Source organism: Acinonyx jubatus, chromosome C1 (genome assembly GCF_027475565.1).
Source record: "Acinonyx jubatus isolate Ajub_Pintada_27869175 chromosome C1, VMU_Ajub_asm_v1.0, whole genome shotgun sequence".
Lineage (NCBI taxonomy): Eukaryota > Metazoa > Chordata > Mammalia > Carnivora > Felidae > Acinonyx > Acinonyx jubatus.
In genome coordinates, this window is record NC_069381.1 from 5,546,667 (window position 1) to 5,570,093 (window position 23,427).

Below are 23,427 nucleotides of genomic sequence, written 5' to 3' on the forward strand. Positions count from 1 at the left end.
GTCATTCTTTCTCTTTCCCTTTCCTGCAAAATTATCATCAAAAGTCGTGTTGGAAAATTCTTCATTTGTCTATCAGAGCTCTTTCATTCATTCGTGTATTATTCCGTAAATCTCCCCCCCAGCCAGCTCCTGGACTCCAAGTGTCCTCCCACCCACCCACAGCACAGGAAGGGAAGCTTCTCTGGGAGAAGAAACCGGTCAGGAAGGAAAGAGTAAGGAGTATGGAATGTCAACTAAGTGAAAATTTTGTGATTTGGTGGAGAGAACAACGGACCAGAGTCTAACACGTGGGTTCTAGGCTTAGCTTCCTACTGATGGGTTGTGTGAAATTGTACAATTGCATCTAATGTCTTGAGTCCCCACCTCCTTCGCTTGTAAAATGGGGTGGCCTGCTTCCCTAGGATGGTTGTGGGAATCCGATGAGACACTGCACGCCAAGTCTCTCTGTAAATGCTCAGGCTCTTTCTGAGAGCACGGTGCCATCATTATTCCGGAAGGAAAACATGAGACAGGCAGGACAGGGCGTCCGTGTTGGGAATTCATTCTGGAGCGAGGTCGCAGCAGTCATTGGGAAGAGTCTTCCTTGGGCAATTTCATATTTACCTATTTAAGTAATCTCTACACCCAATGTGGGGCTCGAACTCATGACCCCGAGATCAAGACTCGCTTGCTCTTCTGACTGAGCCAGCCAGGTGCCCCATTCCATGGGTAACTTAAATGACAATGCCTCAAGGAATTTTCCCCGGCTCTACCCCTCCCCAAGTCCAGGTTGTGCCCCTGACATGGGCCCCTAACACTGTATACTTTTTGTCCCCGAGCATTTCGCAGGTAGCGGTACCAGTGTCCGTCTATAAGACCATAAGCCCGTCGAAGTCAGGGCCTTCTCTCATCCATCACGATGCCCACAGATCCTGGCGCTGTGTCCATAGGGACAGTAAGTAGACAAGTGGAAGTATTTCTCACGAGCGAAGACCCGGATGAGGCATTCGGTCAGACAGCATGACACGTCAAAGGATTCTGCTGGGCACTTACGCTGTGTGGGAAAGTCAGCAGATTGAAACCAGGTTTGGGGTCCAGAAGGCCAGTCTTAAGTCCTAGTAGTCTCACTGCTTAGCTATATTATCACCAAGACATCCCTGTGCTATCGGGAAGCGTGCTATCGCTTCTCAGCTTCGGAGAGTGACAACCTCTCTGTGCTTCAGTAGCCTCACTTGAAAAATGGAGCAAAAAACACCTTCAAATGCCTTATCTTCTTCAGCCACGTTAAGACGCGGTTTGGGTTTTTGTTCACGGCGCCATAAGCAAATGCTGTAAAGCGTTTGGTTTTCGTTTTCCTGAAAAATGACAACATTAAGATACTTTGCAGCATTTCTCAAATGATGGGTAAAATTGTAAGAAGAGCCTTGTCCTTTTTCTCTTGGCTCATCTGTAACTCCAGACTTCCTGTTTGTTCGGGTTGTCGGATGGCTTGGAATCCTGGAGGTTGGAGGGAAGCCGAGTACCTGAATAAGGCTAATGACTTTGTAGAAGCCCATACTTCTTGCCTAGTGCTCACCTCCCGCTACCACTAGCCTCGCACAAGCCGCTGTCATCTCTGGCCTCCTAACGTACTTCCCCTTCTTGCCTCCAGCCCACTTTTCACAGCACAGAGCAGACGTTCCCCGAATGCACATCTGATCGTACTCCTACTGACCGAGAGCCCTTCGGGAGGCGCCCCCGGCTGGCCAGGGCTCTTTCTCAGGCTCCTTCTCTTCTCTGTCAGTCTGTCTGTCTCTCTCTCTGTCTGTCGCACTCTCTCTGTCACTTTCAGTTCTTCCAACCAGCTGGACTCAGTTCTCTCCACCCCAGACCTAGTTCTGCTCTTCCTTCTGCATGGAATATTCTCTTCTGTCTTTGCCTGGCCAACTGTACTATCGTTCGGGTCTCAGTTTTAATGGCACTTCTTGGTGGTGGGCCTTTCCTGACCCCCTAGACCAGACTGAGCATCCTTGTGATGTGATCCTGACTCTTCCTCTGGCCTGCCTCGTTCCGTAGAGCTGTCTGTAAACTCCATGAAGGCAGGAGCAAGCTTCTGCTGTTCACCTCTGCACCTCCAGGACCTGCCGAGTGCTGTGTGCCTCGCGTAGATGGCGTGCCTCAGGTAGGAGTGTGCCTGTAATGGGTTCATTTTAATAGAAAGGGTAGTTCCAGGGTGCCCGGGTGGTGCAGTCAGTTGAGCGTCTGACTTCGGCTCAGATCATGATTTCACGGTTTGTGAGTTCGAGCTTCGCATCGGGCTTGCTGCTGTCAGTGCTGAGCCTGCTTCCTGTCAAATCCTCTGTCCCCCCTCTCTGCCCCTCCCCTCTCGTGTTCTCTCAAAAATAAATAAAACATTTTTTTTTTTTTTAAAGAAAGGATAGTGCCACCTAGCCAAAGCTATATCATTTACTCTTCCACTGTGGTGCTCATTAATTCAGTTGTTAATCCTCTACTCTGCCCGGCACTGTTCTGAGGGCGGGGCATACAGCACTGAACAACACAGCTATAGATTGAGCTGGAAGGACATTTCAGGCAGAAGGGAAGCCTGCAAAGCAGGTGGTTTCAAGGAACAGCTCGAAGGGCGGGCAGGAGGCTGGAGAACCATGGGCCAGGAGAAGGAGGAAGGAGTGAGGACTTTGAACTTTACTCAGCCGGGGGTCTGAGCAGAGGAGGCAGGGGAAATCCAACTGACTTACGTTTTAAAAGGATCCCTCTGACCTATGTATAGATTACTGACTCAAGGGAGATAAGGCAGAAAGCCAGGACGCTAGTTAAGGAAGCTTTTCGAAAATCCAGGCGGAAGGATGTCAGTGACTTGACCCAGCAGCTAGTAGTGGGGGTGGTGAGAAACAGTTCACTTCTAGATCTGTTTTGAAGGAAGGGCCAAGAGGATTTGCTGCTGGGCTGGATGTGGGATGTGGGGAAAGCGGGTGGCAAGGATGGCACCCAGGGGCTTTGGCCTGGGTGACCAGAAGGATGGAGCTGCCGTTAAGGGGACGGGCAGGTGGCCGGTAGAGCAGGTTTCGGGGGACAGATGAGGAGCTCAGCTTCCACATACTTAAGATGCCTATTAGTTACCGGCATGTTTTTGCGTCCTAAAGTAATGCATCTAAGATGGCAATTTTCTTTAATCTATATGTGGAAATAATGAAATACCATACATTCCCCCCCCACCCCCCCACCCCCGAAATGGAAACGCAAGATTGCCCTTTTCTGTAAAATTCTATGCCTGGCCATTTCCTGTGCGGGTGCACTAGGATTCCATGTTTCTTAGAGTAGACGTCAACCCGGATCCTGTTTTAGAACCAGTAGAATTGTGCACCGCTGATGTTTGCTTCACTGTATAAGGTATTTATTTGCTTTTTTTAAAAGTTTATTTATTTTGGGAGAGAAGGTGTGAGCAGGGGAGGGGCAGAGAGAGAGGGAGAAAGAAAGAATCCCCAGCAGGCTCCGAGCTGTCATCGTGACCTGAGCCGAAATCAAGACCTGGATGCTTAACCAACTGAGCCACCCAGGCACCCCTAAGAAACTTATTTTTATAGTAAGCCTGTTGGGGAAAAAAACAGGTAACTTACTCTATTTCCATACCTGAGTAAAATGATGCTAAGTACAATTTATCCAATGACTGAGGTCTTGGGTCACCACTTAGAATAAGCAGCTGCCCGCTGGGCACGCTGAGGGCCTCCTATGTGCTGGTAGCTCTCCTCACTGTCACCGTGACAGGTATGTGAGGTCCCTTGGGTGAGTTGGAGTTTTTGCCATGGTGTTCGCTCATTCTATCCTTCCCGCTTTTTTTCCTTGTGTCCGCCCCCCCCCCCACACACACATACACACAGATGATATTTTTAGCACACTTGCTTTCCATTTCTGTTCTGACTGTTGAAATACCTTTTTCTTTTCCTTTCTCTTCTCCTTGCCTTCCCGGCGAGTTCCAATGAGCTGAGGTTGCCATATGTGATTTTTAGATAAGTGGGCTGTTACTAGTTTTGCATTTTCCCTTCTGCAACTTTAACTTTTTGCCTGAACTGCTGGGGGCCATACTTACAGGCCAAGGGCCGGGTTGATGCTGAAAAGCTACTAGTGGATGACATCTGACAAGATACAGATAATCAAGAGTATAGTCATGACTATGTCTATGCAGAACTGGTCTGTATCCTTTTCCTCGGCTAGATAAGTTTTATATACTCCCCCCAAGAATAGCATTCTTTTTTTAAAAACATTTTTAAAAGTTTATTTATTTTGAGAGAGAGAAAGTACACAGAAGCTGAGGAGGGGCATAGAGAGAGAGGGAGAGAGAGAGAATCCCAAGCAGGTTCCATGCCGTCAGCACAGAGCCCAACGCAGGGCTCGATCCCATGAACCATGAGATCGTGACCTGAGCCGAGATCAAGAGTCAGATGCTTACCCAACTGAGCCATCCTGGTGCCCCACCCCCCAGGAATAGTATTTTTTACAGAAGATGCCCCAATTTGTGTTGTTGATAACTAACACCGAGTAGAAAGAGCCATTTCAGAGGAAGAGTTTTCGAAACTGGAAGACTGTGTATGCCGTGAAAATTAATGTTAATAAAGTCAGATATGTTGCTAGATATTTGTATCCAGAAAAATGGATTTATCACTGAGTTAACTTAAAAAATTTTTGCCTGGTCCAAAAATTACTTTTAATTCTAACCACCGAATGATAAAGCATAGTTCCTAGAATGGATGCATTCTTCCAACAGCTGGTTTTCTCGGATTATTCAGGATTTTTGCTGGAATCCAAGTGGTCTTTCAAGAGAACCGATGATTTTCTGATGAAGCTGTTCACACGCTTTTGAAGCCAGGAGAAGGGGTGAGTATTAATTTGCATTCTCTTCGGCTATAGAATTCTCTCTCAGGCCAGCAGTGTTTGATGAAGTCTGAATTCCCATTTCAGTTGTATAGACAACAAGACTGTATGAAGGTATGAAATTGTCTTGGTAAGACAAAGTAAAATTGGGCCACCACACAAGCAAACGTGGACATCACCTGTATCTGGAGTCTCAAAGCCATGAAATACGCAGTGTTTGAAAGGATACGAGAAATACATTGATTTGATTTGATTTTTTTCTTCTTGGCCATCCTTCGTGTTACAAAACAGTTGAAGCTTAGTATCGTTTCAAGCACGGAGTGTAAAGTGATCGGTGAGGCTGCATGGAGGAAGGGCAAGAGAAATGAATTTGAAGGACAAAAAAAAAAAAAAAAAAAACCAAAAAACCACATATCCTTCGAAGACCTCCCTGTCTCAAGGACAGAAAATGCCTTGGCAGTCGCGATTTTTGTGCAGTCAGAAGGGAGCTGATTTCCCAGCTGTTCTGGTGTATTTTCCTTATTAGTCTTTGCTCCCACGGTCTAAAAGCAAATACCGGATCTAAGCGCCTACAGTACTGGTCAAGGACTGCAGCTTCCCTCGTGTGTGACTCACAGGCGCGAGCAAACCACCTACTGTAACAGCTGGCCCCAGACCCTGGCCCGGACACAGCGCAGCAGCTGCCTTGCTGGACCCCTGCTTGCTTGGCTATTAACTGTCTTAACTGTTGCTCTTACCTTTATGGGCTGTGGTAAAGGCAGGCTTTATTTATTTATGTTTGTTTGTTTGTTTGTTTTTGAGAGAGAGAGAGAGCGCGCACGCGCGAACAAGTGAGGGAGGGACAGAGAGAGAGGGAGACACAGAGTCCAAAGCAGGCTCCAGACTCCGAGCTGTCAGCACAGAGCCCGATGCGGGGCTTGAACCCACGGATGGTGACATCATGGCCTGAGCCGAAGTCGGACGCTTAACCAACTGAGCCACCCAGGTGCGCCAAAGGTGGGCTTTAGATACATAGACCCTTGGGTCCATTTTTCCCCAATTGTATTTCTCGGTTCTTACTAAAAGATCTCAGCGGTCACCTGGAAGCGTAATTTCGATTTAGGATGCTAGAAGGCCGGTCATCATTTACAACGGCCCTTCATGTGCTTTTCTGCATGCGTGATTACTTTCTTGATGAACAAAGGTTATGCTTAGTTTCAGGCTTGGTTATTATTTGTTACTATTACGATCAGTATGAGGTGAACCACCTTTATAAGAACTTGTTTCCTTTTTTTTAATGTTTATTTTTGAGAGAGAGACAGAGGGCAGGCGGGGAGGGGCAGAGAGAGAAGGAGACACAGAATCCGGAAGAGGCACCACGCTCCGAGGTGTCAGCGCAGATCCTGACGGGGGGCTGGAACTCACAAACTGTGAGAACGTGACCTGGGCCAAAGTCGGACGCTTAACTGACTGCGCCACCCAGGCGCCCCTATAAGAAATAGTTTCTTAAAACGGGATGGCATCTTGCTGCGTTTCTTTGACTCTCTGCCATACCTCTCCTCTGCCCAGAGGACCATTCTCGAGGCTTCACTAGAGAAAGGAAGAGCACAGCACCTGGCCTCAGAAAGCCTCCAAACCAGTTGTGGCTACAGATTAACATGTGAGAATCAAAGATTCCCAAAGGAAGGCAAATCAGATGCAGTTTCAGAGAAAGGAGAGATTTTTTTTGCGGGGCAGGTCAGTCTGTGCCCCAGTGCTTGTGTCTTGCAGCCTTGTGTTTTACTGGGTATTAGTGTTGTTTTGCAAAAGTTGTTCTGGAGTCACACGCCATGCTATTTTCATCTTCTGATCTCCCTATTCTAGTACATTCCGGCCCCTGCACGGGACACGACATTTTACACATAACACGTGCCAGGTAAACATTTGCTGACATAATTGAATGGGAGAAGGCTTTGTGGAAAAGGCAGAGCTTGGGCCCAGCTTTAGATAGAGAGGGGAGGTTGGCCAGTGACATACTCTGCCTGTATATGAGTCATTTGTTCTGGGCCTTGAGGAAGAACTTGCAAAGTCAAAACAGAGCAGAGACACATGCCAGGTCGAAAGAGTAACTACGGCAGAGCAGAGGGTTAGTGTATGAAATATGGGGTCAAGGAGGAGGCCTGGCAAGACGTTGTTCTGGAGAATAACTGGGACGGTAGGGTAGCCAGATACAACAGCAGGGCCCCTCGGAGGTGCTGTGGGTGGATGGACACCAAAGTAATAGTCTTTCTCTCCCTATCTCATGCTGAGGACACACTTTTCATTTGTACCTTAGTGCATTTATTGTAGTCTTCAGGGGTGGGCGGGACCTGTCAACGTGATGTCATATTTCCCTTCTTTACATGCGGATGTTTTATTTGTTAATCAGTTTGTTCTGGAATTGGTTTGTTTTCAGGAAAGAGGTGGAACGCATTTTGAAACACCATTTGAAAATTGGATTGAGAACATTAAAGTTTCTTTTTTTCTTCTTTTCTGTTTTTCCTGGGACCCTGGATGACTTTATAGAGATGCCATGGATGAAGAAAAGGAATTCTTGAAAACTAGAAAGCTACCTAGCTTGGGGCAAAGCAGGAAAAAAACAGCAGGTTTGGGGAAATGAGTGTTTCTGCGCTGGCAGTATTGCGGGCCATCGAAGAAGAGACAGAAATTGCCATTTGAAATCAGGGCTCAAGTGTGAGAGAAGTCAGGGCTGGAAAGAGATTGAACAGTGGAAGTGGTAGTTAGAAATGGGGGACAGTGCCTGGGGAGAGCAGGTGGAATGGAGTTCTTTTTTTTTAAAGTTTTACTTTTGAGAGAGAGAGAGACAGAGTGTGAATGGGGGAGGAGCAGAGAGAGGGAGACACAGAATCCGAAGCAGACTCCAGGCTCCGAGCTGTCAGCACAGAGCCTGACGTGGGGCTCGAACTCACAAACCCCGAACCGCGAGATCATGACCTGAGCCAAAGTCGGACGCTTAACCGACTGAGCCACCCACGCACCCTTGGAATGGGGTCCTTAACTGGGATCCAGAGTGGCTCTGGTGATTGAAGGTCAGGGCTCTATAGCCACCGGAAGTTATAAGCAATATTTTCTTTGAGTTTCCACTTGGTATGTTGGGATGGAGTGTGTTTGTAACTTTGGTCAGGTTCTTAGAGGTATCCAAAGGTTAAGAAATCGCTGATGTAGAATGGGAAGAGGAGAGCAAGAAGGTCAGAACTCTGAGGGGAAATCAACATTTAAGGAGTTCTCAGAGAAGAGCCATGGAAAAAGGCCAAAGAGATTGGGAAGGCAGAAATCTATCTGGGAAGTCAGGCGGATGCGGAAGGCAATGGAATGCGTGGGCGCAGGGCAACAAGGTTAAATGGTATCTTAAGGTCGGGTAGGGCTAAAAGAATGTGTTCGATTGACCATTAGGAAGTCATTGGTGACTTTCAGGAGAGCGGTGTAAATGGAGGCACACTGTGATAAGTGGAGGATGGGACTCAGGGAGCCGGGAAGTTAAGTCCAGCTTTCTCTTTCTGGAAGGTTAACATTTGACAAGAGTGAATATTTACTGAGTTCCTGAGAAGGGCTGGAACTTGGCCATTCACTGCAGACATAAATGTGAGCAAGGTAACATAGGCTTTGCTCTCACGGATCTTAGGGTCTCGTGGGAGAGATGGGCATTAATCAAATAATGTCACAGAGTAAGCATGTCATCACAAACTGGGAAGAAATGTGGTGCCCGGCACTGAAGCATGACCTAATCTGGGGTCAAAGAACGACCCCTGAAGAAGTGAGCTTTGAGCTCAGACCTGAAGGGTGAATAGGAGTGAAACAGTGAAGAGAACGGGGGCAGAGAGCAGAACATCCTAGGCAATGAGGGAAGCAAGAATGAAGTGTACAGAGAGCGAGGGAAGCCCAGCGACAGGAGTCCATGCTGGGTCTTTTAAATGAGCATAAAGATCTGCGTCTAAGAACATTCAGGAAACTGCTAACCTGTGGATGGTTGCGCACGGTTTTGCATTTCAAAACCAAATAGAAGAATCCAGGGGAGGAATAATGGTACAACCTTGGACGAGCATCCTGGCAAAGAAGATGGAGAGGAGCAGAGGGTTTCAGGAATCATGCAGGAGCTGAAATAGCACCAGAAGGTAGGAGAGAGAACGCTACCTTCTTTCTTAACGAGTGCTTTAGGAGGTCCTGCGAAAAGTAAAGTTCTCCTTCAGGTGCTGAATACCGAAGCTCATTTGTAGGCAACGGGAAAGAGTAGTGGAGAGAGCGAGCTCGAAGACATACAAACCCGGAGGGGACACACGGCTACTAGAATCGGAAACACTGTTCTCTAAATCGCGAAGATGGGGCTGGTGAATATACAGGTGTGGTTACAGGTAGAAAGGAGGCAAACCGAGACATGAAGACTTGGTTCATGAAGGGGGGCTTGTGTCTGCTTTGGGGTGACGCTGTGACCCCCCGCCCCCAAATAATAGGCTAGCATCAGGCTCTGGAGGATGAACAGCAAGAAACTCTAAGACAGTTCATGGAAGGGACACATTTACCATTTGTGTACGTGCACAAACACTGTGTGACCCTCACAGTACCTCTTGGAGCCCATGTTTCAGTTTTATGATTAGAAACAGGCAGGGAGCTTTAAATGTGCAAATGTCCAACAGCTGTCTCGAGCTGTGTTCAAAAATCTCCTTTTCCCCCGAATCCATGAGGTGGTTTGCCCAACATTGGGTGGTGGGTGTCGTACAATAAGGAAAAGCACAAATCTCAGACACTCGAGTTGTTACTCAGGAGAACCGGATCATTGTCTTACAGACAAGGCACCCACACAAGTCTGAATTTCAAATGACATGTTAACTTGCATTTCATGCTAACAATTAAGTCCTCCCATAGGGACACCAGTGAGGCCAATCAGTCTTTAAAACTCAACACTGATTTTGGGGCACCTGCGTGGTTCAGTTGGTTAAGTGTCCGAATCTTTGACTTCGACTCAGGTCATGATCTCATGGTTTGTGAGTTCAAGCCCCGCTTCGGGCTCTGCACTGACAGCTCAGAGCCTGCTTGGGATTCTCTCTCTCTCCCTCCCTCTCTCTCTGCCCCTCCCCTGCTTGTTCTCTTTCTCTAAATAAATAAATAAACTTAAAAAAAAATCAACACTGATTTTAAGTTTAGTAAGAAAGATGCAGTGAGAAATCATATGTCAGATCTCTCAAGTCGAATGTGCCTATTTAATGTCCTAGCTCAGAAAAAGAGATCGGGTTTTTAGTTGACCTTTAAAAAAATGATCTGAGGGATTCATGTTCATCCCTCCCCCTTTCTGATACAGTTGTGGGAAACTTGGACTCTTTCAACACATCAGATCCAACTGCAGAATCTCCGAGTGAATCTACGTGTTTGTGACGACTCATGCTGCAGGGGTACGGCTTTGTCACAAAATGGCTTTTCTCTCTGCGAGAAAAATGTGTAACCTCTGAGCATGGTAGGAACGCGCCATGTTGAATTAGAAATGAGCAGTGCGGTACCGGCTGGAGGAATAGCTCTGCTTGGCAATCTTGAAATAAATGCAGCTGGGATAATTTTCGATTCAACCCTTGGCAAACCTTCAGTGTGTACAAGAAAAAAAAAAGCTGTGGAGGAGGCTTAACTGCTGTAGGCGCTCAGCAGCCATCACTCTATCTCTCGAAGTTTCCAGTAAACGGTAGGTCAGCTCTGCGTCCTGCTGAGGTCTGGTGAGCACTCTGGGAAGAAATGATTCTTATTAAGTGAGTTCATACGTCTAATTGCTGAGCACAGGGCCTGGCACACTGAAGTGCTTAATGAATATTAGCTTTTATTTTTAAAACGTATTATTATTTAGGATTATTAACTTCCTAGGGCTCAATGGGTACCCTGAAGGGTCACGATTATGGACCCAATTTCCTCCTCTACCCGTATGGTCTCTCAGTTCTAGACTGACATACCCAGGCTTTATACCCCACGCCTTCAAAGGAGACCACGTACTGCTGGGAAAGTGGCTTTCAGTTCCATAGCAGCTCTGAAACTGATTTCTGTATTACAAGGTTTCAGGTGATCATGGTTCACTGGTAGAATCAGGGAAGTTCAGCAGCCGACAGAATCTCCCCCTTCTGGGCCGATTCCTTTCTGAGTTCCCAGGAGAACTAGGTTTTGGAATTTTCCCTAAATGTCTATCCTCCTAGGGCTGAATCGAACCTTTGGCGTTTCCTGTTCTACACTGGGAACCAGAAGCTTTCTGAATTATCTCATAGGACATTTCCTGATCTGTGAATCTTTTAGAGCCTGAAGATCATGTTTTTCCCCTCATCATCTCCTGACTCTCAGTCTCCAAGGAACATGTGCGTATTTCATTACAACTCCACCGTTTCCCGCGTTCGGTGATAAATACGTGAGCTACAAGAGTGTACATTCATAACACAACACCAAAGGTTGGCAGTACAGATTTATGGCTCATTACATCATTTTAGTGTGGGGCTGATTCACCCAGTCAGTTTATTTAGCAATAAGAGAATATTAAAGAAGGCAACTGTACCAACCTACACCAGCCCCTGTCTCGGCTGGGTCCATTACTTCCGCCCTCTCCTATCAGTGGCTTCATAAGGTCGATCTGCGCTCGCAGAGATAGGCCTTGTCAGGGAGCCAGAGCGGGAGCTTCCCAACAGGCCCTGTCTGTACTCAGGGACTTCAAGAAGCAGAGGACGCTGTGAATCTAAAAACATAGCATTCCTCTCATAAGGATTACATTTTCACTTTTGAGGTTTTGAGTGTTCCTCTCTCTTTTTTATTTTTAATTTTTTTAAATGTTTATTTATTTTTGAGAGAGAGGGAGAAAGAGTGTGAGTGGGAGAAGGGCAGAGAGAGAGAGAGGGAGACACAGCATCCGAAGCAAGCTCCAGGCCCTGAGCTGTCAGCACAGAGCCTGATGCGGGCCTCGAACCCATGAACCGTTGAGATCGTGACCTGAGCCTAAGTCAGACGTTAAACCAGCTGAGCCACCAGGTGCCCCTGGAGTGTTCTTCTCTTGCTATTGTTTACTCCATCCTTTGTTGTTCAGATAAGCTCATTCTGCCTTCTACCTCCAGAATGAGGCTCTCTTTCCTGGCACATCCTGGTCAGCCAGAGTCATTTTATCCCACCCTGCCGGTGTCACTCGTCACAAAGCTCTTGACGTTCAATTAGGAATAAATAAGTTACCACCAGAATCAAAGTCAAGTTGAGTTTATCAAACATTGGGTGTTTTCTCATGGGGGGGGGGGTGAAGGATGGTGGAAATAGGTGATGGGGATGAAAAGGACACTTACCGTGATGAGCAGTAGGTAATGTACAGGATTGTTGAATCGCTATATTGTACCCCCCAAACTGATATCACACTGTATGTTATCTGTGCTGGAATTAAAATTAAAAAGCTTAATTTAAAAAAGGGATGTTTCCAACATTTTATTTTTAAAAGCTTCAACTCTACAGACATGTTGAAAGAACTGTGCAGCGAGCACCCCTCTACCTGTCGCCCAGAGTCCACAGTTAGTATTTTTATTTATTATATAACCATCTATCCACCCATCAGCCCATCTTATCATGTTAGCCTTTTGTTTTGAAGTAATTTTAGATTTACAGAAAAGTTGCAAGAATAGTGCATAGGGTTCCCAAATACCTTTCATCAGCTTCCCCCGATGTTAGCATCTTACAGAACCATCACACAATGATCAAGTCAACATTAGAATGATCTGACACAACACTGCCAGTAATATAACCTTATTTTTAAGAACCTTTCTAACAGTGAGTTTCTATTTTTTATTAAAAAGATTTTTTTTTTCCAGCTGGACTTTAAATAAAAACTTGGGAAACGATGCTGCAACACTATTAATGAATCTACACATCTTACTTGAATTTCATCAAATTTCCCACTAAGGTTCTTTTCCTGGTGGAGGATGTGATCCAGGCTCCCGCCCTGCACGTAGTTGTAGTATGTTCTTTGTCTCCGGCCTATGACAGCTCCTCTGTTTCACATACTCTTGACCCTTTTGATGTATACTAGCCATTTATTTTTTGAATGTCCTTCAATTTGGGTTTGTCTGAAGTTTTCTCATGATTACACCAAGACTGCATTTTTTTACAAGAATACCACAGAAATGAGATTATGCCCCTCTCTGTTCATCACATGGTGGGGGGTGGGCATCATATCACCCCGTAAAATTGCTACTGATGTATCTTTTATCAATTGGTTAAGGAGTTGTCTGCCGGGCTTTTCCACTGTAAATTTATTATTTTTCAGTTTCTAAAAAATAAGTGTTTTGGAGGAGATCCTTTGAGACCTTTCAAATATCTGGCTTCTCCTTAAATCTTGCCTACTAATTTTAGCAGGCATTGGGGGGTTTTGCCTGGAGCAGTTGTTTCTGTGGCTCTCTAATGGTGCTTTCCCCTGACCCCCATTCTTTCTACATTGATTAGCTAGGGTTCTACCTTAAGGAAGAGGTGACCCCTCTTCCCCATTTATTTATCTGTTCAATTATTTATTTATGTCAAGACGGAGTCAGGGATCTTTCTTTCATTCTTTGGGTTCCAATCCAGTATTATCACAATTTATTTTGTTGCTCTGTCTGTTGGATCATTGGAAACTCCCTTCAGATCAGCTCCTGCACCCTTTTGACCTGCCCTGGCATTTCCTGAGCACTTCTTTACTTTCTGGCAACACAAGATGTTGCAGACTTATTTTGTATTTTCCCTATTTTCTCTAAGGAGCTCTGGGTTCTTTTATGAGAGATTGGTGTTTAGAAACCAAGATCTGGGCATTAAGTGTGCTTACTGCTGTGGGAGTACCATTGTCTTCCCAGTGGATGGAGCTAGAAAGTGTATGTGTGTTATTGATATGTAACATCTATATTTCTGTATTTACCCATCTGTGTGTGTGAGTAGATATGTGCACATATATATTTACATATACATATTCCTCTAAATATTAAATCATGAGCTCATGCAGATGCCCTTGAGTCCAACTGAACACCACGGTTTTATTCAGGACTTCCCCTTTTCTTAATTGCCAGCTTCTAGCTCTGCAGGGGAAAACCTGGCTGTCTTATCCATAGTATATTTACTTATTTGTCCAATCCTTGTACACACATAAAGTAGTTTCAGAGTTCCTAATCCATACCTCCTTGGAGGGACGCATTTACTAATTAGAGTCCAATATTAGTACATGATTCTTTTTGTCCTTAGCATTATAGTTTGTGCCCCAAAGTTGCTTAGATTAGTTCTTTTCTTCCCCATCCTCTTCAGGGTGGTTGAGTTACTGGTTTGTAATAATACAGTTAGGTTCATTTGTTACTGCTTGTATTCTATTTTGGATTCCCTCCATATCTTGATTGATTTAAAAAATGTATACTTACTTTCTTGGTGTATATGTGGGCAATATGTCAAACACTGCTGTGATTATTTTTTAAATATTTTATTAAAATTTTTAATGTTTATTTATATTTGAGAGTGAGTGACAGAGAGAGATTGGCAGAGGGGCAGAGAGAGGGAGACACAGCATCCAAAGCAGGCTCCAGGCTCTGAGCTGTCAGCACAGAGCCCGACATGGGGCTCAAACCCACGAAATGTGAGATCATGACCTGAGCCGAAGTTGGATGCTTAACCCACTGAGCCACCTAGGTGCCCCAACACTGCCATGATTCTAAAGTAGGAGTAATAAAGGAATGTTCACCCAGAGAAGTGTTGCCCTTTCCCTATTCTTTCCACCACATTCTCACTCTTTGCAGGTGACTAATCTCATTTGTTTCTGGCTTATCCTTCTTATATTTCTTTTGCACATGTTAGCAGCTTCATGAGCACCTCTATGTTTCCCTTTCTTTCTTCCATGAATCCACCTTATTTTTGATGCATTTCACAGAAAGTTGCAGCTCTCAGTACATTTTTACCCTAAACACTTTGGCATGCCCGTCATTAACTAGGTTTCAATTTTTGTCTATTTTTTTTTCACTTTTATTTCTCTCAAGGTAAAATTCACACGCAATAAAACTCAAGAATCTTAAGTGTACTGTCGAATACGTTTTGACAAATGCATATACTTGTGTAATGCAAACCCCTAACAAAACGTAGAGCATTCCCATAACCTCATAAGTTTCCTGCTCCGGCTCTGAGACAACCGGTATTCTAAGTTTTTTCTACCATCGTTTGGTTTGGCCTGTTCTAGGCTTCCTAAAAGTGAATTATACAATGTGTACTCTTCTGCATGAAGCTTCTTCCACTCTAGCCTGCCTTTGAAATACATCCATGTTGTGTGTCTCTCTAGCTCATTCCTTTTATTGTGTTAGCATTCTGCTGTGTAAACATACCAGTGTATGCAGGATGAACAGTGTAGATTTTCTGTTGATGTGGAGTTAGCTTATTTTCATCCGAGGCTTCAGATTCTTCTGGTGTTACAGTGCCGTGCTACACATCTTTTAAATTATTTTAAGTAATTCAGCTTTATATGTTTTGCCTTGTGCACACATACATGGTGCTTTCCTTTCAGAAAGCTCAGTGTTAAAAAAACACGATTAGATTCTCTCTGTAGAGACAGATAAATGTACTTTAAGACATTTAATACTGAAAAATTCATACAACAAAAACCTAAGTCAGTGACTATTCTATTTGAGAGAGAGGCGTGGGGGAGGAGGGGCAGAAAGAGAGAGGGAGAGAGAGAATCCCAAGCAGTCTCCATGCTCAACAAGGAGCCCAGTGCGCGGCTCAGTCCTAGACCCTGAGATCATGATCTGCACTGAAATAGAGTGGGAGACGCTGAACCTGCTGAGCCACCCAGGTGCCCCTCAGTAACTATTTCTTGAACATTGGTTATACGCAATTCCTGCGTTAGATCTTTGGGAATACAGGCACGAGGAAGACAGAGGGCTGTTTATGGATGTTTTAGGGCATTCAAGGTACATTCGGACGCCACCAGAGACAGGATTTCCCAAGAAGAACCCCAATCATCATCTCAGTTGTGTGCTCCAAGTCGTGTGAGCAATGCGGTGCTCCTCCAAACAAGTAGTCCTTGTTGAGAAGCTGCGTCCTGGTTTTTGCAGCTGTCGCGGGGGCTCAGGGTGGTGGAGAGGAATCGGCCGGAGAGGGGAAGACGGGAACACAACGGAGGCTAACACGAGCCCGGAACTGTGCCGCCAAAGGGGGATGGCATCAGGAAGGAAGCATTTCCGGAGCACGTGGGGCCGGCATTTCCGGTGCATGCAGTGCGGCCATTTCCGGAGTATTACGTGCCGGCATTTCCGGCGCACGCGGTGCCGGCTCTCGCCTGTGGCGGCCGCCGCTGGCACCGAGGTGGGAGCCGGGCCCGGTGCTGACCGAGCCGCCAGCCACCGCTCAGGCCTCCGATGGCACGGCGGGGAGGAGGCATCTGCAAAAGGCCACAGGCCCCGTCACCCCTTAGCGTGCACGAAGTGAGGCAAAAGGGTGGCTCAATAATTTGGCCCAGCACACACCATGGAAGGCGCTCAGTGAATGCTAATTTAATTGTCTAGGTGGGTCCATTTAAAATGTCTCTCTCGCTCTCTTTTTGAAATCTTAGCAACCTGGAAGAAACTTTTTGGTATAAATTCAGTAACTTCTAGACTTGGAAATGATAAATGCTTTTTTATGTTTTATTTTTTAATAAAAACATGAACTGGAATGGAATGACTTCCTTCCAAAACACTTTAAAGAAACAAATTGTCATGTGGAATCTCATTTTGCATGAATCAGAGTACAGTAAATCTCAAAATATCCACTGAACTGCCTGTTGTGGTTTACTAAACAGGAAAATGATTTCAGCAGGATGGTCTTTTCCCCTAGATCCACAGCAGGCAGCCTTTTGTGCTGTTCTGAAAACATCTTAATTCTTCCCCAAGTACCATGTTTCTTGGAATTATTCACCGGAAATTAATAGTATTCTGAGTTTTAAAGTAATTCAAACCACAAGTGACTTTGTAATCATGCTTAGCAGTAGTATAAAGAGCCATCGAGCAAGCAGAGGTTATGACAGTATTAGTCACAACTGCACATAGCATTCCCCCACACAAAGGTGTATGTTTCTGTCCCGACCGTGTTCACTGGGCTGCCGTACTGGGTAGTGACAACAAACAAATGAGTAAAATGTGTTGGATAATGTCAAATGCTACCGGGAAAAAATTGGGCGAAGGCGGCTCTTAAACATGCTGGGATAGAGACCGAGAGCTGTTGAAATTATAGATAAGGTGGCCGGGGAAAGGCGTCACTGGGGAAACGATATTTGCATAAAGGCCTCAACAGTATATGAGTCACATGGACATCTGAGGAAGAACATTCCAGGCACGGGAAGAGCGTGTGCAAAGGCCCTGAGGCAGGAGTGTGCCTGAGGGACACAAGAGCATAGCTGGAATGTAGTGAATGAGGGCGAGGGAGTCATTAGGGACAAGGATAGAGAGGCACAGGGGCCACATCATGATAGGCCTCACAGTGAGGGCTTTGGTTTTTACTCTGCAGGATGGCAGAACTCCTGGAAGGTTTTAGGGGAGAAGGGACCTGACCTGAGTTGCATCTTGGCACCCAAAGCAGAAAGAACGGTTGAGAGGCTCTGCTGAACCCGAGACTGCGGCACAGAAGCTCTTGTGAAAAAGGGAAAGACCGTTTCCCATGTTTACAGGCAGGCCAGGTCTCTCCAGACGAGGAAGAAGAAGAACATAGAACTCTTGTTCAGATAACTGAGCAGTTGGGGATTCAATATGCGATGTTATTTTTAGAAGATAGCATTGTTTTTAATGCCCTGCTACTGGTTTCTTGTATCTTTTAGAGCACACCACGGGGAGACGATAAGGAAGCATGACCTTCCAAGTGCAACACCGAATCAGGAGGCCTTGTTTCCAGTTTGGGTCCCGATTTTGACCTTGTAACATCCTAGGGCTGGTTACATAAGTCTTTCCGAGCTTTAGTTTCCCCAGTGGAGAGCCTAATTGTTAATTGCTTTATGGAATTATTTTGTCAATTACTAACATGTTAATAATCTCTGAGTCTTTGAAATGGACATGACACAGAACCGCAGCGGTGGCCAATTAGTGTCACTGTTATCGGAAATACGTGGCGTTTTAGCACTTCAAAAAGGTTCGTGTACAGGAAAAGCTGTGGGCGATGGGGAGCGACTAGGGTGAAACTGGAAAAAGATGAGAGGTGAGGAGAAGGACATTTAATTTCAGGACCTTTTGATGTATTCGGGCAGGGACTTTGCCATGCTGCTGGAAAGGGGTGGACACTTGGCAGGATGCAGGACAGAGACAGTGCGTGGTAAGGTGACCACCTCCTAGACCCGGGATCTGGCCCTCACTCCGTGTATCACCTCTCCACCTTATTCATACTCCGTTGTTGTCCTATTTGGGTAATTTGTATTTTGGAGCGGTGTATTCAAAAGGCTGGCAGGGTTGACCTCTAACAGATAGGCTGTGGATAATTGTGGGTATATTGAGATATGTGATGTTTATTTTCCTTATTACACACAAATGTATCCAACAAAACTGTGAAATATCAAATAACGTGGCAGCACTTTTGATGAAGAACGAGGTAGAGCATGGAGGATCTTCCCTAAAGACGCAGGATGATCAGTATGACGTTGCCTGAAGTAGTGAACTAAATAAAGGCCCTTTATCAATTAGGGTCAAGAAGTCTGTAGCTCTGGTCAGGCCCTTTAAATACTTTCTTTATTCATTCAACAGATATTTTTTGACAACATACTGCGTTGGGTGCTGCAGGGCATAAAAGAATGAGTAAGACACAGTGCCTATTGCCAATAAGCTTATTTAATCTAACAGGGAAATAACTATAAAGTCGGGCAGTTGGTGATATGTGTCACGAGCAGTCATGAGGGTGCCACAGAGGTGGCAGTGAGGAGAATCCTTCTGGCTCGGAGATCGGGAATGCTTTGTGGAGGACGTGATGACTGGGGGTCGGAGGTGGGAGGGAGGGCAGTGGTGCTTTCAAGTAGAGGAAACGAAGAAGCCAAGTGGTGGCTGGGTGAGGCCTCCCAGAGGGCGTGCGCCTGCCAGGAGCACCTCACGGGCATAGGGGACACTAGAGGAGGACGGTATCATGGGCCTGAAACCCACTGGGTGTGTTATGGAAGGGGGCCTCGGTTAGACTGGAACAAGGGAACCCTGGGAGAAAAACCTGGTGAAGCAGATTTGGGTCAGAGTTTATATTTGAAAGTCAGGCTGAGAAGCTTGCAGACAGTGAAGGGGTGATCTCTGAGCTCAGCTGTGACATTTGCAAGGGGCATGTTAGGGACACGAATCTGGCAGTGACGTATAGGAGGAGCTGAAGGGTGAAGGAAACCAGCAATGAGGAGGCTATCAAAACAGTGCAAGTTAGAGGAGAGGGGAGAGAATCGATGAGATCTAAAATAATCAGAGAGATGGGCGAGGATGAGATCCGAAGGGAAAAAGGCTAACACGACTTGGGGACCATGAACCGTGACAAGGAACCCAAGCATCGGGGATCATCGAAGGGAAGGAAGAGGCAAAGGTTTCTCTAAAGGGTTGAATGTGCACGAAGCTGGAAGGAAAGTTCAGAGACGCAGTGTCAGTCTGGTGAACGAATATCAGCTCAAACCAGCAGAGTCATGGAGACCAGCCTGCCGTCAGACAGGCACCTTGACCTCTCGAGGTGTCTGATTAATGCACACGTGGTGTTTCTCAACGCCTCATCTGCTCAGCGCCATCTAATCTCCTAGAACGTGATCAGATGTCGGGCTCCTGCTGTTTGAATTTCTCTCCACTGGTTGTCTGTGTCAGCATGGAAGCGGACGTTTGTGCAGCTTTGGTGGAGAATAGAATAAAGGTCATGTACATACGTGCTTATTTCTAAATGAGCTGTAATTATATGCACAACTCAGGACTCCATGAGTCACCTCTGCCCTCATTAACTCCACCCAATGAACTGCCTCTTTCATTCAAACATGAAGTCACTTCATTGACTTCACTTTTGAAATCCTGGCAGAGGTTTAATTTTTTAAAGGAACCCAAAAGTTTGGTTACCCCACTCTCATGAGAGCCACCAAGGGCTCATAGGGAGACACATCCATTCTCCAAGAGCAAGTGGGCTCTGTATTTCTCACTGAGATGTGGTGGCCTCCTCCATAGCATCCACTGGAGACGGGGCTGGTGGGGTGTGTGTGTGTGTGTGTGTGTGTGTGTGTGTGTGTGTAGGGAGTGAGCTTGCTGCACCCGTGACACTTCCACCAAAGATCAAAAAGCATGGTGGACATTTTGGTTTTTAAATCCGAGTTGATGTAAGTGCCTGGTGAGAGGCAAGAAGTAAAACAAGTATGAACGTGACATTCTGCTTCTAGCTCTGAGAGAAGCGGTTCACAGGAAAAGGCTATAAATCAGGAGAGGCAGGCGGCTGGTCCTCTGGTCCAGCCCCAGGGCCGCTTTCCACATGGCAATGAACTGAAGGGCAAAAGGCAAGAAAACACTGAAATCCCTCACAATTCCTGTATACACTCATTTCAACACGTGTTTGTTGAGTATTTACTACGGTTAGAAGGTTGTTTGCAGCACAGAGGAGACGGTTTCTGTTCTTTACTGTAATATTTATTTATTTACATAGAATCGTTTCTAAGGTAATTAGAGGGATTTGCAGGAGAGAATTTAGAATCCTTTGTTGCTATGCGATGCAGCCTTCACAAATACAGTCTTTGAAACCAGTGTCCTTGGTTGGTAATGACCCTGGGAATATTTTTCCCCCTGAATAATAATGATTTTTTTTAAAGTTTATTTATTCTGAGAGAGAGAGAGAGAGAGGAGGGGCAGAGAGAGGGAGAAACAGAATCCTAAGCAGGCTCGAAACTGTTAAGCGAGGAGCCAGACACGGGGCTCGAATTCATGAACCGTGAGATCATGACCTGTGCTGAGATCGAGAGTCGGACGCTTGACCGACTGAGTCACCGAGGCGCCCCTATTTTTAAAATACTTTTATTTTTTTATTTTATTTTACTTTATTAAAATGTTTTTATTTATTTTTGAGACAGAGACAGAGTGTGAGCAGGGGAGGGGCAGAGAGAGAGGGAGACACAGAATCGGAAGCAGGCTCCAGGCTCCGAGCTGTCAGCACAGAGCCCGACGCGGGGCTCGAACCCACAGACCGTGAGATCATGACCTGGGCCGAAGTCGGGCGCTCAACCGACTGAGTCACCCAAGTGCCCCTAAAATACTTTTAACCACATAAAAACATATGATTTTTTATGGATCTATGGAAACAAATTGCCCACACTCTGGCATAAAGGGAATTAAAACTTCTCTTGACAAACAGACTTCGGAGTTGAGGGCCGTTTGGTTTCAGAATCCCTTGCCACTGGCCTCCCGTCCTCATTTTGGGGTTTAATGTTCAACAAGGTTATCGCATGGAAATCCAGCAAGCAAATCTTAGGAGATTTTCAGGCCAAATTGTAAAGCCCATGATGTTTACATGGTCTAGATAAATTTTTATTGTCTATTTATATTTCAATTTCCTACATGCTGATAGTAAAACTGCCCTTACATAAACATGAGAAAAAATTCCCAACACTCAAATATTATTTTTATCTACCTCCACTATCTTGAAGCTTCCAGTCAGCTGGAAACGATGTCATCTTTCTGGCTACCGTCCTTCCTCACTTGCTCCTGAACCTGGACATACGTGTCCAAGGTTGCTCTGAAGTTAATGATTAAAGTCTTCGAGTGGACATTATTCACCATTTCTTGGGTAATCCATTAGTTTGCAGTTCTGAAACAGCATAATGTAGGTTCTTAAATGGCACAGTATGGATTCTGACCTCTAGAGATTTCCACCTGTTGTGAATGGTTTTTTTTATATAAAGAACCACCTGTAGAACTCCACTTTTGAACATTTCCCCTCTTGACCGGTGGTCATGATTGTCAAGGCCACGTCTTCCCTTTCCAGGTTGCTTTTTAACCAGAATCTTATTTCAAGAGAACCACCTTCTGAAGAAGGGCTCAGAAACACACAGATTTCTACCAAAAGAAATTTCTGTATTTTTATCCAATGCCTGTTTCTAATATATTTTTTTAAAACATAATTCTTTCTATCATCCAGACTCTTATGATTCATTCAGAAGAAATCCAGAGCCCAATCAAGGTTTTCAAACAAGAATTTCTAAGGAGTGTGTTGTACAGGTTGACCTATATTAGCATCACCATAAGGTTATTTCAGGTCGGTGAATAAGAATATGTTCATGCACAGCAGAGGGTCTATTTGTTGATTCTGAAAAGAAAACTCCAATTCGGTGAGATTTGAAGTTTTTCTTTGGTGATTCATAATCAGTTTTGCAACTTGAAAGCAGTTGATGAGTCACGCAGTTTACGAATCACTTCCTTAGAGAGAAGGGCTCCCCTTCCTTATGGCTTCCTAAAGTTCGATTCAGTTGTCTGAAAGCTGTCATGTTAGCCTTGTGTTTCCTTTTATTTTTTTTTTAAATTTTTTTAACGTTTATTTATTTTTGAGACAGAGAGAGACAGAGCATGAACAGGGGAGGGGCAGAGAGAGAGGGAGACACAGAATCTGAAACAGGCTCCAGGCTCTGAGCTGTCAGCACACAGCCTGACGCGGGGCTCGAACCCACGGACCGTGAGATCATGACCCGAGCCGAAGTCGGACGCTTAACCGACCGAGCCACCCAGGCGCCCCTTGTGTTTCCTTTTAAAGAAAGAAGATGTTATATGCCAGTCTTACCTTTGCTATCACGTGGGAGGCTGGGGACTCATGGAGGGAAGTTGTATCAGACATCACTGCTTTGAACTTCCGAATCACTGCAGAATGGAAAGTGGTCCTGAAAACAGAAAACCAAAACCCTATGGAAATACCAGCCCTGGTTTTCCAAGTTTGAAATGTGAGTTCTCTTTTCACATTACCTTGTTTCCGTTTCCTAGAGCAGGGAACTCAAGCCGCCTGAGGACTGATGGATGATATGTCCTTCCACTAGGATGAAATCGTGGCTCTACCTGTAATTCTTCAAAACAAAAACAAAACACCCTCCACTAGTCAAGAAAGAAATGTGGCGGGACGCCTAGGTGGCTCAGTGGGCTCAGCGTCCGACTCTTGATTTCGGCTCAGGTCATGGTCTCACGGTTCGTGCGATCGAGTGCCACGTAGGACTCCACACCAACAGCACAAAACCTGCTTGGGATTCTCTCTCTCCCTCCCTCCCTCTTTCTCTGCCCTTCTCCCACTCATTCTCTCTCCCCCCCGCCCCTCCCCCACTCATTCTCTCTCCCCCCCCGCCCCTCCCCCACTCATTCTCTCTCCCTCTCTCTCAAAATAAATAAATAAACGTTAAAGAATTAAATAAAAGCAATGTGGTACGCTTATATTGCCAAGGCCTTTGGGAAGAGAAAATAAGCCTGCTTTCAGGCCCAGACAGATCACTTACGGTGTTTCTGGATTCCTTTTTTTTGATCAGGAAATCAGATCAATATCCTTATAGGGAAAGGTTCATTTGGGTCACAGGTGGGGCCCTTTAGTTAAAGTGTCTACTTCTTGGTCCATATTAGGCAACAGGAACTGCCTGAAAGTCATTTATTTTTCATTCTGTGT

At 45.5% G+C, this 23,427-nt stretch overlaps 3 long non-coding RNA genes across 5 annotated transcripts in view; 2 read left to right on the top strand and 1 right to left on the bottom strand.

Moving 5' to 3' along the window:
• Positions 1 to 12,952, top strand: part of LOC106982192 (uncharacterized) — a 38,216-nt gene extending 25,264 nt beyond the window's left edge. Inside the window, exons 3-4 of one of the 3 annotated variants that reach the window (XR_008291873.1) lie at positions 819 to 4,848; positions 4,933 to 12,952. This is a non-coding gene — a long non-coding RNA (uncharacterized LOC106982192). Of the gene's footprint in view, positions 1 to 818 lie in introns of all 3 variants that reach the window. The other 2 variants (XR_008291874.1, XR_008291872.1) reach the window with 2 other exon arrangements.
• On the top strand, positions 12,953 to 23,071 carry LOC128312499 (uncharacterized). Its single transcript, XR_008291875.1, has 3 exons — positions 12,953 to 18,129; positions 22,540 to 22,723; positions 22,817 to 23,071. It is a non-coding gene; the product is annotated as an uncharacterized LOC128312499 (long non-coding RNA).
• On the bottom strand, positions 20,428 to 23,071 carry LOC128312500 (uncharacterized). Its single transcript, XR_008291876.1, has 3 exons — positions 22,746 to 23,071; positions 22,567 to 22,643; positions 20,428 to 21,600 (listed from the first exon to the last, which is right to left on the bottom strand). It is a non-coding gene; the product is annotated as an uncharacterized LOC128312500 (long non-coding RNA).
• Positions 23,072 to 23,427: the final 356 nt, after the last annotated feature.